Source organism: Artibeus jamaicensis, unplaced genomic scaffold (assembly GCF_021234435.1).
Source record: "Artibeus jamaicensis isolate MK-2021 breed Jamaican fruit bat unplaced genomic scaffold, CSHL_Jam_final contig_1132, whole genome shotgun sequence".
Classification (NCBI taxonomy): Eukaryota; Metazoa; Chordata; class Mammalia; order Chiroptera; family Phyllostomidae; genus Artibeus; species Artibeus jamaicensis.
Window position 1 is genome coordinate 3,154,275 of NW_026521221.1, and position 16,354 is coordinate 3,170,628.

Sequence of the window (16,354 nt, forward strand, 5' to 3'; positions counted from 1 at the left end):
CCAATTTGGGTCTAACGCTTGGTAGTTAGGTGCTCAACTGGAAGGCACAGAACCTCCTTTAACTCAGGAATCGTCAGCTAAAAAGCAAGTAAACCCCACCTTCAAGTCTGCTGTGAAAAGTAAGGGAAGCAGTGCCGACAGCTCGGCCAGCACTACCCTACAGCTGGCATGTGCTAGGTAGTCAAGACGGAGTAACCCATAGTGTCAATAATTTTAAAATGGCATTTCTTTGCTTCCCTGGTGACATCATAGAGCCAGAGAGAATTTTGACTGGAACATGGAGGCACGCGAATGCAAATCATGGTTTTCTCAGCTTTAAAATGGAGAGAGGTCCTGCAGAGCCCCCAGCCCTGCTTTTATGTAAGAACGGGCCCCAGCCCCTTACCTGGCTGAAGAGGAGGACCACCTTCATCTTGGTGGCATTCCTGTAGATCCAGCCTTGGCTGTTGGGCTCAGGGTTCCTCAGCACCAGCCTCTCCACCAGGTAGCTGGCAGGTTCAGAGGAAAAAGGCAAAAATACTCTTTAAGGGCTTCAAGAGTCCGCTAATGACCCTACCAGCTACAGATGGGAACCCGCCTGGGTTCCACTCGCAGCTGCCCCTGCTCATGCTCTTCCCCACCTGGAACCTTTCAAAAGTCTTTAATGTATTTAGAATCTATGTCTATATAACTGTTTCTCACCCCCTTTAACATACCTCTGAAAATGTTGCTGCTTTAAAACTGAGAATAAAACATCTTCAATTTAAAAAAATGTGTGTGTAGGTGTAACATCATTTATTTTTGGAAAGGTTGAAAAAGGTAAAAAATGTCCTTAGAGGGCACTGACTCATCCTGCAAGTTCCTGGAGTTCAATGTCTCAGGCCCCCATCCCACTCCTTCCTGTGCCTTTTGTTAACAAAAGAAATAATTTAAAATTTTTATATATCATTATTATTATTAAAATATTAATTACAAACACAAACAAAAGACATATTTAGCCAGCACACTTCATCCATTTTCTGCACTCCCCCATGCCCCCGTGCCTATAATATTCCTCTTCTTTCACCCCCCTAACAGATTCTCTCTCACTTCCAAGTCACTGGTACCATAACCATTTTCTGTGGCTAAAGGAGACTTCAAATGGATGGGCTTGAAGTGGGGAGATAAGACATGGGTGGGATGGGCTGAGAGGCTGGGGCATCAGGAAGTGAAGGGCTAACCTGACCGACAAACAGCGAGGCACCAAGGATTCTCAAGGACTGCACAAGGATTATACAAGGTAATCTATGCAAAAATACCTTGTATAATTCCTGTTTCATAGCAGTATTTAGCAAACAGATAAAAATACTGCTTTGAGGTTTCTGAAAGATAACTTCTATTCATGTGGGAACGTGTGATGTAGACAGGTGGGGTGAGTGTAGCATCTTGAGTAAAATCATAACAGAGAACTATGCTGTGAAGAATTTCTCAATACCATTGTTTTCCATCTCCTTTGATCATATTATGGTCTATACGTGCAAAATAATAAAAACAAAAGTAAAATACTTATATTATTCAAGGCTGCTACTGAGGAAACACACACTACAAGGTAAAAGACAAAAAAACAGTGAAGAAATCAGGGTGATGGAAAAATTAAGTAGAAAAAATAAGAGAAAGCCCAATAGAAATTAATGTATAGGCTACACTCTGTAAAGTTCTGCACTGGTTAGAGGGAGACCACAGGTTTTACTCTGAGCTCGCATTACGTGAAGTAAGGTTACCAGGTTTTAGCTATCCAGAGTTACTCTTTTCTCTCCAGGGTAACACCAGAGTTTGTCTTATGACAAAAATTCTAATGAAAATATGACGACCGTCCCCACACAAACCACAGTCCACACAATATCTTTTCATTTGGTTGAAAGATCATGATGCTTAATCAACAATATTCTGCATATATTAGAAACATGAATGTGTGTTAGGCTGAGATGCAAGCTCAGATGCTTCCCAGCCTTAGGGGAGATGGGGTGATCTTGCTCTGTGGAAATGAGGGCCATTGAGGCCAGCATTTATTTGTTAGTCCTTTCATCTGGGGGTGATTACTCAGTAAGGCTTCTCAGATCTACTTGTTTACTGGTCAAGGGGCCTACTAAAAGACGCATAAGTAGATACAGAAAATAATAAAGTCAACATGGCAAACAGAAGAACAAACTGGCAATTCTATGAGAGGGGAAGGGAGGGAGAGAGAGAGGGGAAAAACTTCAATCAGTTACCTGCCACAAGCCCTGAACTGGGGACATGCCACAGAACCCAGGCATGTGCCCTGACCAGGAATTGAACCAGCAACCTTTCGGTTCGCAGACTGGCACTCAACAACTCACTGAGCCACACCAGCCAGGGCTAGAATGCTCCCTTTTTGAATAAATTTTCAAAATGCTTTTTTCCTTTTACAGGACTTAGCAAACCCTCCCAGTGAAGAACTACAAACCTCAGACAAGAACGAATGGCTGACAGTGGAGAACACGGCGTACAGGCGAAAGTGGTTCCCCCCAAATAGAAACTCTTTGAAATATTAATTTTATCTTAAAAGTTCATGTAAAATCCATAACATAGCTCTGTTCCTTTAATAAAAAAAAGCCAAATCCAAAACAATTTCAACTATTGTATAAAATCTTATAATAAAATTGATGCTCTGGGAAGATGTGATGTTTTTTATCATCCTGTGGTTTCAAGGGCTTGTCAATACTGCTAGTGACTTCCCACAAGTATGTGCAGCCCATTTGAAAGGCAGGCGGGTATTCAATACATAATTTTCTCCAAACTTCATCATAGCCTGTATGTGGAGGTGAGTAAGGGACAATCCTGTTCTCATTTAGCAGATATGGAAAATTAGACTTAAGGAAGTGAATGGTTAACTCCTACTTCCAGTTAGTGATGACCCTGGATCTAAAACTCAGGTCCTTTGAATCCATGATTTTTTCCACTTGGAACCTCCACATTCAGCTTCCGTGAACCTTCGGTTCATAATTTGTGCAAATGTTATCCTTACTTTAGGTAGTCTTCCACATTTTGGAGGTGAGAAAGTGATCTGATCTCATTGTGGTTTTAATTTGCATCTCTCTGATGCCTAGTAATGCTGAGCATCCTTTCATATGTCTCTGGGCCCTCTGGATGTCCTCCTTGGATAGGTGTCTGTTCAGGTCCTTTGCCCATTTTTTAATGGATTATTTGTCTTCTTGAAGTGGAGTCCTGTGAATTACCTAAATATTTTGGACCTCCAAACCTTGTCTGAGATCTCGTTGGCAAATGTTTTTCCCATAGGGCTGGTTCCCTTTTCATTTTGCTGATGTTTTCTTTAGCGAACAGAAACACTTTAGTTTGATGTAGACCTATTTGTTTATTCTTCATTTCCCTTAACTTAGGAAAAATATCAAAGAAAATATTGCCATGTGGGATATCTGAAATTTTACTGGCTGTTTTCCTGTAGGACTTTTATGGTGTCCCAGCTCACATTTAAGTCTTTTACCCATTTTGAGTTTATTCTGGTATATGGTGTAAGTTGGTAGTCTAGTTTCATTTTTTTTGCATAAATCTGTCCAGATCTCCCAACACCATGTACTAAAGAGGCTATTTTTACTCTATTTTATGTCCCCACCTGCTTTGCCAAATGTTATTTGACCCAACTTACCATCATTGTCATATCAATAAACAATCAGTGCACTGTTGGTGGGAATGCAGACTGGTGCAGCCACTGTGGAAAACAGTATGGAATTTCCTCAAATACTAAAAATGGAACTGCCTTTTGATCTAGTGATTCCACTGCTGGGATTATACCCTAAGAATCTTGAAACATCAATTCAAAACAACCTAATGTTCATAGCAGGGTTGTTTAGGCAAGTGTTGGAAGCAACCTAAGTGCCATGAGTAAATGAGTGGATCAAAAACTGTGGTATATTTACACAATGGAATATTATACAGCAAAAAAAAAAGGAGCCCCTGCCCTTTGTGACAGCATAGATGAAACTGGAGAACATTATGCTAAGTGAAATGGGCAAGGTGGTGAAAGACAAATACCATATGATCTCACCTAGTAGTAGAACCTAATCAACAAAACAAATGAGTGAAATAGAAACAGAGGCTTGGAAACAAAGAACAGACTGATAGTGACCAGAGGGGAGGGAGCAGCAGGAGAATAGGGGAGAAAAGGTCAGGGTCTGGTCAAGGAACATGTATAAATGACCCGTGGACATGAACAACACTGTAGGGATTGGCTGTGGGAGCAGGGGTTGGGTGGGGCAGTGGAGAGCCATGGGGGGAATTATTGAACAACTGTAAAAGAACAACAGTAATTTTTTTAATTCCCAAAGTATAAGATAATTTTGTTGATGTCTATTAACCGTGAATTGTTTTATTCATTTCCGACAGAAGATAGCCAACATTGTTTGTCAGGAATTTGATGTGCTGAGAAGTTTTGCTTTGCCATATACTTACTCTCTGCTCATTTTGTTCACAAATGTATAAGCAAGGGAATAGTCTTCTTTCTATTTCAGTTGTAGATTGTTTGCAACAGGGAATGGAACTTGGCCTTATTCACTTACATGACTGATATTAAAAGGAAGAGTCTTTGAAAAGCGCCAGATCTTCCAAACTGATGGTAGTCTTTTGAGAGGTTTCTGTGGATGTGTTTGCCTTCAGAACAACCAGTGGTTGGGGTGGTCCATAACCCTTCCCAACAGGACAGATGGATTAGCTTTGATGGACTCTGTGCGAGAAACTTGGTTCAGGTCCAGGTGTCAAGGGCATAAAGCAAAGTAATTTCTTGAAAGTGAGAGGAAAGAAAAGAAAATGATAAATATTGTATCTAGTATCTTCCCTGCTTGCTTGGGATTCTTACTTTCTTTTTGAATTATAAAAAGAAATAATCTTTTTAGGGCCAAGAAAAAGAATTCCATAGTACTCCAGCAGGAAATCCCATCCAACGGTGGTTTTGGGTGTTGATAGTGGTATTCGTTTCTTTTCTCTTTTGTAAATCTCTGTCTGAATCCTATTAATTTATTTTGTGCCAGAATCCCAGAATTACATGGACTCATGTTAGACAAGCGAATGCTACACTAAAATGGAAAATGTGAAGCACAGTCTATTTTTGAGATGACAGTGAAAGTCTAGAGACAAAGCTGTTGTCAAGTAAATACATATATGTATATATGTATGTATAATAAGTATATACAATATTGAACTGATACTGCAAATACAATTTTTAAATAAGATTTTATTTATTTATTTTAGAGAGAGGAAGGGATGGAGAGAAACATGCATGTGAAAGAGAAATGACAATTTGTCACCTCTTATGCACGCCCTGTCCTGGGTCCAAACCCACCACACAGGTGCGTGCTCTAACTGAGACTCAAACTAAACTGAGAACCTTTTGCTTTGCAGGACAATGACCAACCAACTGAGCCACACCAGTCAGGGCACAAAATACAATAAAAAATAGTTTTAAGAGAACAAAACAGCAAAGTAATAGCTTATGATCTCCAAACACTGACTGACATGACCTAATTCTTCCTATAAATTCTCTTGATAATTAAGTGAGATCAGGGACTATCTTTTCTCATTTGTAACTGTCAGAAATGAAGCAGAAAGGTTTCATGACTTTAACATCACCCATCATAGGCTTATCTAACAATAATGCTAGAATTTGGTGGAACTCAAAAGTTAGAAAAATGTAAGGACACTGATGCTAAAAAAAGAAAAAAGCTTCAAATGTATTTGTTTTATTTTCAGTGATTGCCCTTTCCCCAGTTCTTCAGGATTAAATATTTAAAAATCATTTTCATATGTCAAATAACTCATCCAAACTATTTAATCCTACCAAAAAGTGCATTTCATAAAAAAAGGTCTCTAGAAAACATACTTCTCCATTTTTAAATTGCTCTTCACAATTCCATGTGATTTCATTGATTAACTGTTTTCCAGTGGTGAGCCCCATTTAGCAGGCACAGTGCCAGGGAGAGAGGCCCCTTGCCCACAGACGCTGGGTAAAGAGACTTCTTGTTGAGTGAGAGCTACCTGATGAAGGACTTTAGAGGGTGTGTGCCTGAATGTGAGCACACAACGTAACAGCTGGGCATGCTTCTGTATGAAACTTAGAATCTGGGATAGAAACATAAACATAATTTCCATATGATCCCATACCCTGACTGCTCACTTATAAAAGCTTGTGAGTTTTCAGAAATCCCAGCATCATATAATAGCACTGCAGGAACAGCATGCTGAGGACGGTAGGGAACTACTTCACAATCAGTACAGCACAGGCACTGACCAACTATAATAACTGCCAGATGGAGGAGCGTCCCAGAGGCTTCAGGCTTCAACCCTGTAGTGTCTGGACTGTGGGAGTTCTGGCAGTTTTAAGGGGAAGTGGCTGTGAGGTGGACGGGCAAAGCACTGGCTATTGGGGAGATTTATAAAACAGTTCATTACTTTAGCTACTAGGATAGCTATATCAGCTCCTATTGCTGAACACTAGCCCTGGTGTTATGTAGTAATATTATTGAGAGATTAATTTGGTTTCTAATTTAGTTAATTTGAAATCTAAGATTTAAATTTTCAAGGGGGAAATGCATTCTGAGTTCCACTTAATTGTTACAAATATTATTTTACTATATACAAATGAAGTTTTAAAACACAGCCTTAGCTGAGTGGCTCAGTTGATTGGAGTATCATCCCATGCACCAAAAGGCTGCGAGTTCAAGTCCTGGTCAGGCACATACTTAGGGTGCAGGTTCTATTTCTGGTCAGGGTGCATACAGGAAACAGCCAGTCAATGTTTCTCTCTCTCTCTCTCTCTTCACCCCTCCCCACCCCATTATTCTCTCATCCTCTCTCTATATAATTACTTTAAAAAATATCCTTGGGCGACAATTTAAAAAAAACATACACACAAACAGATTTTATGTTAGACACCCTAATGTTGATCTTATATTACCAAATGTGGTATTCACAAAAGATACATTTTAGATAATATTAACCTTTCTTAAACTCTTCACCTAGTCAAATGACATAGCCTTTTAAAATGTAACTTATTTTTTACTGAATTTATTGGGGCAACATTGGTTAATAAAATTATGTAGGTTTCAGGTATACAATTCTATTATCTATCATCTGTACATTGTATTGCGTGTTCACCACCCCAAGTCATGTCTCCTTCCTCCACCATTTATCCCCCTTTTATCTTCTTCAATCCCCCACCCCCTTTTCCTCTGGTAATTGCCTTACTATTGTCTGTGTCTGTGAGTCTTTTTCTTTGCTTAATCTCTTCACCTTTTTCACCCAGCCCCGAAACACCCCTCCCCTCTGACAGCTGTCAGTCTGTTCTCTGAATCTATGAGTCTGTTTCTATTTTGTTAGTTTATTTTGCTCATTACATTCCACATATAAATAAAATAATATGGTCTTTGTCTTCCTCTGACTGGCTTATTGCAGCTAGCATGTTCTCCAAGTCCATCCATGCCATTGCAAAAGGTAAGGTTTCCTCCCCCTCCCTCCCCCTCCCCTCCCCTCCCCCCCCCTCCCCTCCTCCCCCCCCTCCCCCCCCCCCCCTCCTCCTTCTCCTCCTTCTTTTAATGGCTGGTCAACTTCTTAAGCTTTAGGAATGAAACCTATATATAGCTATTTCGGGTTTTCAAACTTCCGAATTCATTCTGTTTTTTGGAGTCCTTAATAGGTAAATAAGGCAAACATGAGGTTATGGTAGAGAAGGCCCAACCCGATGAAGAAGATGGTAAGCAAAGGGCAGTGTGAGAGGCCCACATTTCCCTACCTGTCTAACAGCTGGTCTAATGTCCAACAGCTGGTGTTGTCTGGACCTACATTATCCAGTACAGTAGCCACTGGCCACCTATTGGGATGTAAATTCAAACGTAAGTTAGATAAAATGAAGTAAACTTAAACATTTAGTTCCTCAGTCACATTAGCTACATTTTAAGTGTTCAATAGCGACATATGTTTAGTGATTGACATATTGAAGGACACAGATACAAATCTATTGCATTGCAGAGAGCTACATCAGACCATTCTGGTCCAGAAGTTTTATACCTTATTTCATTTTGTCTCAGTAAAATGAAAAACATTTTATCTTTGCCTGACTCCAGAGGAGAAACAGTAAAAAATTATATTCAGGTTTCTTAAACAATTATTTTCATGTTTTTCACTTGTGTGCTTTTCACAAAGCAGTTCGGCAATAGGGTACAGACAAGGGGGAGGCAAATAGAGATTTGTAATGGGGCCAAGAACTCAGTGTCCAAGAAATGTTAGGAAAAAATATATGTATAGGATGTCTTCACCCCAACAAGTCTGAGCTGGGTGATAGGACGCATGGAGCAAGGCCATTGAGAGCTGTTTTGCATAGCAACGGCTTTGCAGATAACCTCTAGAATGGTTGTTTAACTTATCTATAACCTTTAACTGGTTTCATAGATATGCCAAACAGCTGTGGCCATGCTCTGAGCCAGTGGGATGGGAGTGACTTCAACCCATGATGCAACTAGGAGGCAACTCCCTCTGGGTACAGAGCCTACATAAGAGCTTGGAGATGACTGGCACTGCATCACAGGGCTACCACTGCCTGGACTTACTATGGCAGCCCAGTAAAGCTGGAAAAATATGGAAATGCTGGCAACTGTGGCCAATTGTGGGAGAAGTAGGAAATGGTGCTCAGGAGGAAGATTTCGCTGGGATTTAAACCCAGGCGCAGCAGCCATGAGGCATCTTTTTGGGATCTTGTAGTTTGGGCAGAGAAGAACCACAGATGTCTATTTATTTTTCTGAGATATGGTACCCCAGACTGGGCAGAGGAGGAAGGAAGGACTGTGCATTTGTGAGTATTCTAAAGGACTCTGGGATCTCAATGAAGACATTGTTATTACATTTAAGTGTGTGTAACTCTTTAAATAATCCCTTTCCTCCTCACCAACCTCTGGCATTGAGAGATGTCTTTCACTGATGGCAGGCAAGGTGAAACTAGTATGGGGTGGGGGCACAAGTGTGGGTCTATTTGGTAACAGTATATCATTCACCTCCACTTGGGTCTGTTCTGAAACAGTTTTACAAGAGAGTCACTATGGGCTTTGTTCCAACCCACAGTGATAGTTCTCAAAATCCAAAGTTTTTATGTCTTTTTTACAATATAAATTCAAAACTCAGATATAAATTCATAATATGAATTTAATGTTGAATATGTTGTATTGTGCCTATAGAAATTTCCTTTGATAATTTTCCATGAAACATACTAAAACACTGGTTTTTCTTACAATCCCCCAAACAAGAACTAAAAAGGATTTGTCTAAATTCTTGTCAGCCGTATATCAATGTTATTTTTGATCAAAACTAATAGGTAATTTTCTTATGTTACCCCAATGCAGATTTAACCTAGAACAACAACAACAAGATGTCCTTTGGATTGAATCCAACTTTTCCTGTACCATATTCAGACAGATTGGTTTGTATGGGTAGACCCCCTACCATTCTCATAGACATCAACCTGAGTGCTGAGGATAATTTATGTGCATCTTAGTGGGTTTTCACTAGACCATTGTGCATTACACCAACAAGATGAAAAGTGGAGAGAAAATTCCAAACACTGATCTACATGGTGCCAATCTCAGAAAGGATCAATTACTTCACTGGATTAACTGATATTTTGGCAGCATCTATCTATCTGTGGGGAGATGTAATTTGGAAAATACTTGGATCTTAGTTTTCCCATTTGTATCGCCAGACAGCACAAGTGACAAGAGATTCCTCCCCTTGCAGTTATTTTATAAATGCCCTCTGGTCCAATTGCCTGCCATAAAGGTAGCTAACTCTCAAGAAAAGTTTGCAGAGCATTAATTTAATCCCTGTGCCCTTAGACCCTGACAGGTAAGACAGCTGGTGAGGTGTGTGTTTCCAGTTTTTCCCTTGGGTCCAACAAGGGTTGTGCTGGCACTTGGTTTGAGAATGCTATTGAAAGGATGTTTCTGCTAGGCTACCTGGCATTTAGTGAGCTTGCATTGATACAGTATTTACATCGGCATTGTGACTGTTGTGCTCATGTTTTTAACTGTTGGCAATAACAGTGCAGTTTTGTTTATTTTTCAGTGTTAGAAGAAAAATTAATTTTTTTCTTTTTCTTTTTGTTCCTCACCCAAGAATATATCCATTGATTCCAGACAGAGAGGAAGAGGAAGAAAAAAGACAACAGAGAGGAAGGGAGAGAGAAAGAAACATCAATCATTCCCTCCCATATGTGCCACCTGGGGACTGAAACTGCAATCTGGGCAGGTGCCCTGACCAGGATCAAACCCAAGAATTTTGTTTTATGGGATGATGCTCCAACCAACTGAGTCACACCAGTGGGCAAGAATAAAAATTTCTTGATACTTAATCTATAGGATGTGATTTGCCAGGGTAAATTCCTTAAGCTAATTTTCCCTTGAGAAATATTTGAGATTAAATTTTTTAAAAAAGTGATAGCTCTTTATTGTTTGTATCAAATTCTGTTTAAATAAAGATGGGTAGGATAAATATCAATTCTACCAAATCAATTTCTGGAATGTAACTACTCTAAATAATCCAGGCTTTCTATTTTTGTTTTGTTTGTGATTTTTTAAATGAAGACATCTATCATCTCCAAAACATTTTTTCTAATTGCCATAAAATCTTTATTTTAATCCTTCACGTTTCTCCCCAATCCAAAAATTAAATCCAGCCATACTGCTCCTGAAATACATACATCACAGTTTTTATCCGTCTTGTTAGTAGAACTGTGTTTACAGATAGTGAAGACAACTATTTAATCAGATGTGTTCATATTTTAAAAGGCAAATAAATTTAGCTTGTGAGACTATAAGGGACGAACCATTGCCAACAAATGTGTTTTAAAAAATCAATTGCCAAATTTTGATGATCTCACCTGCTATAATTCTCATGTATAAGTCTATTTTCCATTTTTTGTTACCTCTTTTCCTGGACTACATTAATAACCTCCTAAATATTCTCCCTGATTAGGTTCCTATATTCATCTGCCTATGAGATTCAACTTTGTTAAATATATTTCTAGTCACCTTGCTACATGTGTTGTTGTCCTAAACACTGCAAGTCTCTTAGTCTCGAGGTCAGATTCCAAGCTCCCTATGACCTGGTCTCACATAGCTTCTCCTGGGTCTTTAAGGGCAGGTCCAAGATCTATTCAGGTAGGCAGAGGTAGGCTCAGGAAAATTTGTTGAAGGTCCTTATACTTCCTATGACCATTGACTGGACAAGACTTCATTTCCACTCGCATTCCCTGATATAATATGAAAGTTTTATAGTGTTTATCCTAAACAAAATGTCTTCTTTTCTGCCATCTCCTTTATACATCTTACAACCCACTCTTGTAAGACCCACTTCAAATGTTTCCTTTATCAGAAATCTGCTCTGATTTTGAAAATTGAATTACCTTCTTCTCTGAATTTCCTTTCAGAACATTTACAACATTTATTTAATTTTGCATTATGTCATACCTATTTGTGAATTTGTCTTAATTATACTACTAAAGCATAAGTTCTTCAGGACTGGAGATTGTGCGATAATCATTTTTGTTTTACCCATACTGCCTAATATAATATTATTAATTGGGCAATAAGCAAACTCTTCTATTTTGAGCTAATCATGCAAGAGGCTTATTATGCAATAATGTACTAGAATCAACCAAATAAATCCTATCTTGTACTCTTAAAAGTGCCTTTCTAATGTTAATATTTCCTTACATTACAGTGTTATAATACTTTAAATGAAGCTCTTTGTAAGGGTATTAAATAGACATATATTAGTTCAGATGAACCAAAGTAACAAATAAATAGTTTTCCCATATTAAATTCTATTTAAGAAAATATCTGTACCCAATTAATTCTTTACAATGTAAGCAGAGATCTCATTTTATTATTAATTGTTTCTCTGTTTTGGTTTTATTGTTTACCTTTTTTGGAACATAGATTTAAATGTTATTGTATTTTTTTCATTACCATTTATCCCTCTTACACCCTCCTCCACCTCCACCCAGCCTGCACCCTATTCCCCTCACAGTCACCACCCTGTTGTCCGTGTACTTGTTTCCTGCTGAAAAGAGATGCTCCATTTCCAGTCACTCTTAGAGTCAGGTTCTAATCTACCTTCTGTCCTTTTTTGTCTATTTGTTTTCTTGCTCTTTTCTTGAGTTACATTCTCGACCTCATTGAGTAGCATTGGGTCTCTTGGGTGTCCTCTGCACTAACTCACCAGCCAACTGCTCTAGCATTATGTTCTTAACTCTCTACCGTACAAAATATCTTGTCACAGTCTGTCTCTGTTTCTCTTTACAACTGAACAACTCATAGATTATCAAACTTACTTTAAGAAGAATTGAGATCCTATTTGGAAGAAAAGGCTATTCCAGAGAACAAACTTCCCTTTTATGGTGTTTATGCATCTTCCACTTAACACCAAATGCATAAGCCCTTGAGTAACTGCGTAACACACTGAACTTATTGTGAAGAACTCAGGTGCTGCCATCAAATGGAATAAGATCCAAATACTGACCCTGCTACACTCCAGCTGCATAAACTTGGACATGTTGTGTAACCTCTCAGAGCTTTACAAGTGGAACTAAAAGTCCCTGACATAAAGTATATAAAACACTTAGCCCTGTACCTGGCAGGGAATAGTTTTCAACAAACAATAATTATTGTCATTATAAGTGTAAAGTGGGGTTTGCAGCAAGGATGAAAGAATGCTCCAGATCAAGAACCATAAAGATTTAAATGATTATGATGTGAACAAGAATTGGAAGGATTTAATGTGACCTGAAAAAAAAAAGCAAAACAAAACCCAGCTACCAGTAAAGATGGCTGGTATGTAAATGTGGTATTTACATCCTCCCACAACCATGTCAAAATTACAAGTAACTACAGAACAACTATCATTCAGAACTGCCTGAAATCTAGCTGAGGAGCAGTCCTACAGCTAGTGATGTAAAGAAAAAGCTACAAAGAGACTGTAGCGGGGTGGAGATATGGAACAAGCTGGTCCTGCATGGCAGAAAAAATGAGGAGGGCTATGTTAACTATGAAGGTTCCCTGAGGAGGGAGGGGTCCCAGGAGTCCCAGCCCCACACCAGTTTCCCTAGCTCAGGGTTCCAATGACAGAAAGAGAAGTCCCCATAACTTTTGGTGACAAATATCAGCAGAGATTGAGGCTGACGGAAATGAAGGGCATCTGGAGTCCCAGGCAGTTACTCTTAAAGGGCCCACACACACACTTACTCAGACTCAATCCTTCTGAGTTTCAGTGCTAGATAGAAGCTCAAAAGGCAACAGGAACATATGAGGAGGAACTGATGTGTCCAGTATCATGACAAGAACTAGGGCACAGCTCTCTCTCAGACAGAAATACTGGCAGAGGGCATTGTTCCTTTTTAGAACCTTCCTGACACAAAGCCAGCAAGAGGTGCTATATCTAAGTCTTCATCAATCTGCCTCACATGTCTGCCCTGCCCCGGTGATTCTCCAAGCCCCTGCTCCACCAACTTGCAGGCCTACCTAAGCTATTTCAAGTGGTTTTTCTGTATGAATGGGCTGTTTTAGCTTATGCTCAGACTTTCCTAAAATCTCTTGAACAAGTAGCATCTGGCCTCAGAATGCCCTGTACCTCTTACTAAGTGGTCCCACGCCTGGCACTAGCAGCAGCCAGCCTTGGTTCCCAGCTTGGCCTCACATGGGCAGCTCCAAGCTTAGCACAAGTAGCAGGTAGCTGCAGATCACTTTATAACTCATGATGGATGGCCTCTGGAAGAATGCAGGTGGTAGCTGCCTTGATTTGCACCTCCTGGGAAACCCCAGAGCCAGAATACCTGGTGGACAGTTTCAAACTGCTTCAAAGCACCACCCAGCCACCTCCACAAACAACAGACTGAAGGGGCAGACTCAGCAGGCAATAGACCTCACTGAAGCAATTCCTGCTCTATGGGATAGGCCTTTGCACTGCTGATCCTCCATAGGATCAGCCAGTCCTTGGTTTCAGCCAGTCCTTGTAGCCAATGGGCCTTGAGGTAAATACCTCCTATTGAGTTGCCAATAGCAATCAAGTCTCAACTACAGCAGGAGGGTGTACACAGCTCACATGAGGTAGGGGACACCTGGATGGTGCCCCCTACCTCAGCTCACATGAGCTGGGGGGCACCCAGCTCAGATGAATGAGGAGGCTGTGCTACTGGACCCTAGAGGATGCCCACCATATTAGGCATTCTACCAAGCCCAGGAGACATAGTATCTCTAACTAATACAGAGAAACAAACAAATGGAGGCTGCCAAAGTTAGGACACAAAGAAAAACGGTCCAAATGAAAGAACAGAACAAAACTCCAGAAAAGGAACTAAACAAAATGGAGCCAAGCAATCTACCAGATGAAAAATTCAAAACACTGGTTATAAGGATGCTCAATGAACTTAGGGCAAGAGTAGATGAACTTAGAGAGAACTTCAACAACATAAAAAAGAATAGTGGAAACTATAAAAAACAGTCAGAAATGAAGGATACGCTAACTGAAATGAAGAATAATTGAAAGGGAATCAAAGCAGAGTAGATGAAACAAAGAATCAAAACCACAATTTAGAGTACACGGAAGCAAAGCACACCTAATCAGAACAGCAAAGAGAAAAATAATCCAAAAAAGTGAAGCTATTTTTAGGAACCTCTGAGACAACTTCAAATGTACCAATGTTCACATCATAAGGGTGCCAGAAGGAGAAGAGAGTGCGAAATTGAAAACCTATTTTAAAAAATAATGATAGAAAACTTAGCTAACTTGGTGAAGAAAACAGACTTACAAGTCCAGGATTTGCAGGGAGTCCCAAACAAGTTGAATACAAAAAGGCCCACACCAAGACACACCATAATTAAAATCCAAAGGGCTAAAGACAAAGAATCTTAAAAGCAGCAAGAGAAAGGCAGTTAATTACCTAAAAGGGAGCTCCCATAAGACTGTCATCTGATTTCTCAAAAGACACTTCTCAGGCCATAAGGCATTGGCATGAAATATTCAAAGTGATGGAAAGCAAAAACCTACAACCAAAATTACTCTACACAGCAAAGCTATCATTTAAAATCAAAGAACATATAAAGAGCTTCCCACACAGTAAAAAGCTAAAGGAGTTCATCACCACCAAATCAGTATTAAGTGAAATATTAAAAGAACTTCTGTAATAAGAAAAAGAAAAGAATAAAAGATAAAAATACAAAAAAATGGCAATAAATACATACTATCAAAAGTTGAATCCAAAAAAAAAAACAAAACCCAAAATAAATAAGCAATCAGAACAGAAACAGAATCATAGATACAGAGAACATTTTGAGGGTTGCCAGATGGTTGGGGGTTTGTAGATTGAGTGAAAGAAGAGAAGGGATTAAAAAGTATAAATCAGAAAGGTGGGGAGCACGGGGCAGGGGGGACTGGGATGTAAGAAATAGACAAAAAACTGTACGTGAAAAATAACTAAATAAAATTATTTTTAAAAAAGTATAAATCAGTAGTAACAGAATAGTCATGGGGATTTATGGTACAGCATAGAAAATGTAGTCAGTAATAGTCTAACAACTATCTATAGTGTCACATGGGTGTGAGATTTATTGGGATGATCATTTAGTAAGTTATATAATGTCTAACCACTGAGGTGTACAATTGAAACTAATATAATATTGCATGTCAACTGTAATTGAAAAATGATTTAAAAACATGTGGTGATGGAAAAATTAAGTAAACAGAGGGACAACACAGACTATCATGCTAGAAAATTTGTGTTTGTTTCAGTGAGAGGGGTTTGATATAAGTTCCTGAAGATTCAGGGTGGCACAAAGTATGAAAAGTCAGGTGTCAGAGGCATTATTCTGAGAGCATCATGCAAAGTAATCTAATCTAAGGTAGAGAGAGAGTGAAGATAGGAGCTCTCAGAAATGTAGCAAAAATTCACCCAGATAACCATGAGAATGTTGGTGTTGGGAATGGAAAGGTAGAGGTTGTTTTCAATTGCAGTGGCACTGACAAAGAAGAACCACTAAGATTTGACAGCTTGTGGGACATGGGAAGGATGTGGACAGGCATATAATACATTTAGAGATTCATGGCTCCATAAGTGGAAGTTGGCAAATTGGGTAGCAGAATTATTTTTGCAATGGGAAATGATTTAGTCCATGTAGGCTGCTGTAACAGCACACCTTGGACTAAGTGGCTTATAAACCACAGAGATTTATTTCTCATAATTCTGGAGACAGAGAAGTAGAAGATCGCGGTGCTGGCAGATTTGGTGTCTGGTGAAAACCCACATGCTGGCTCACAGGTAACTATCTTC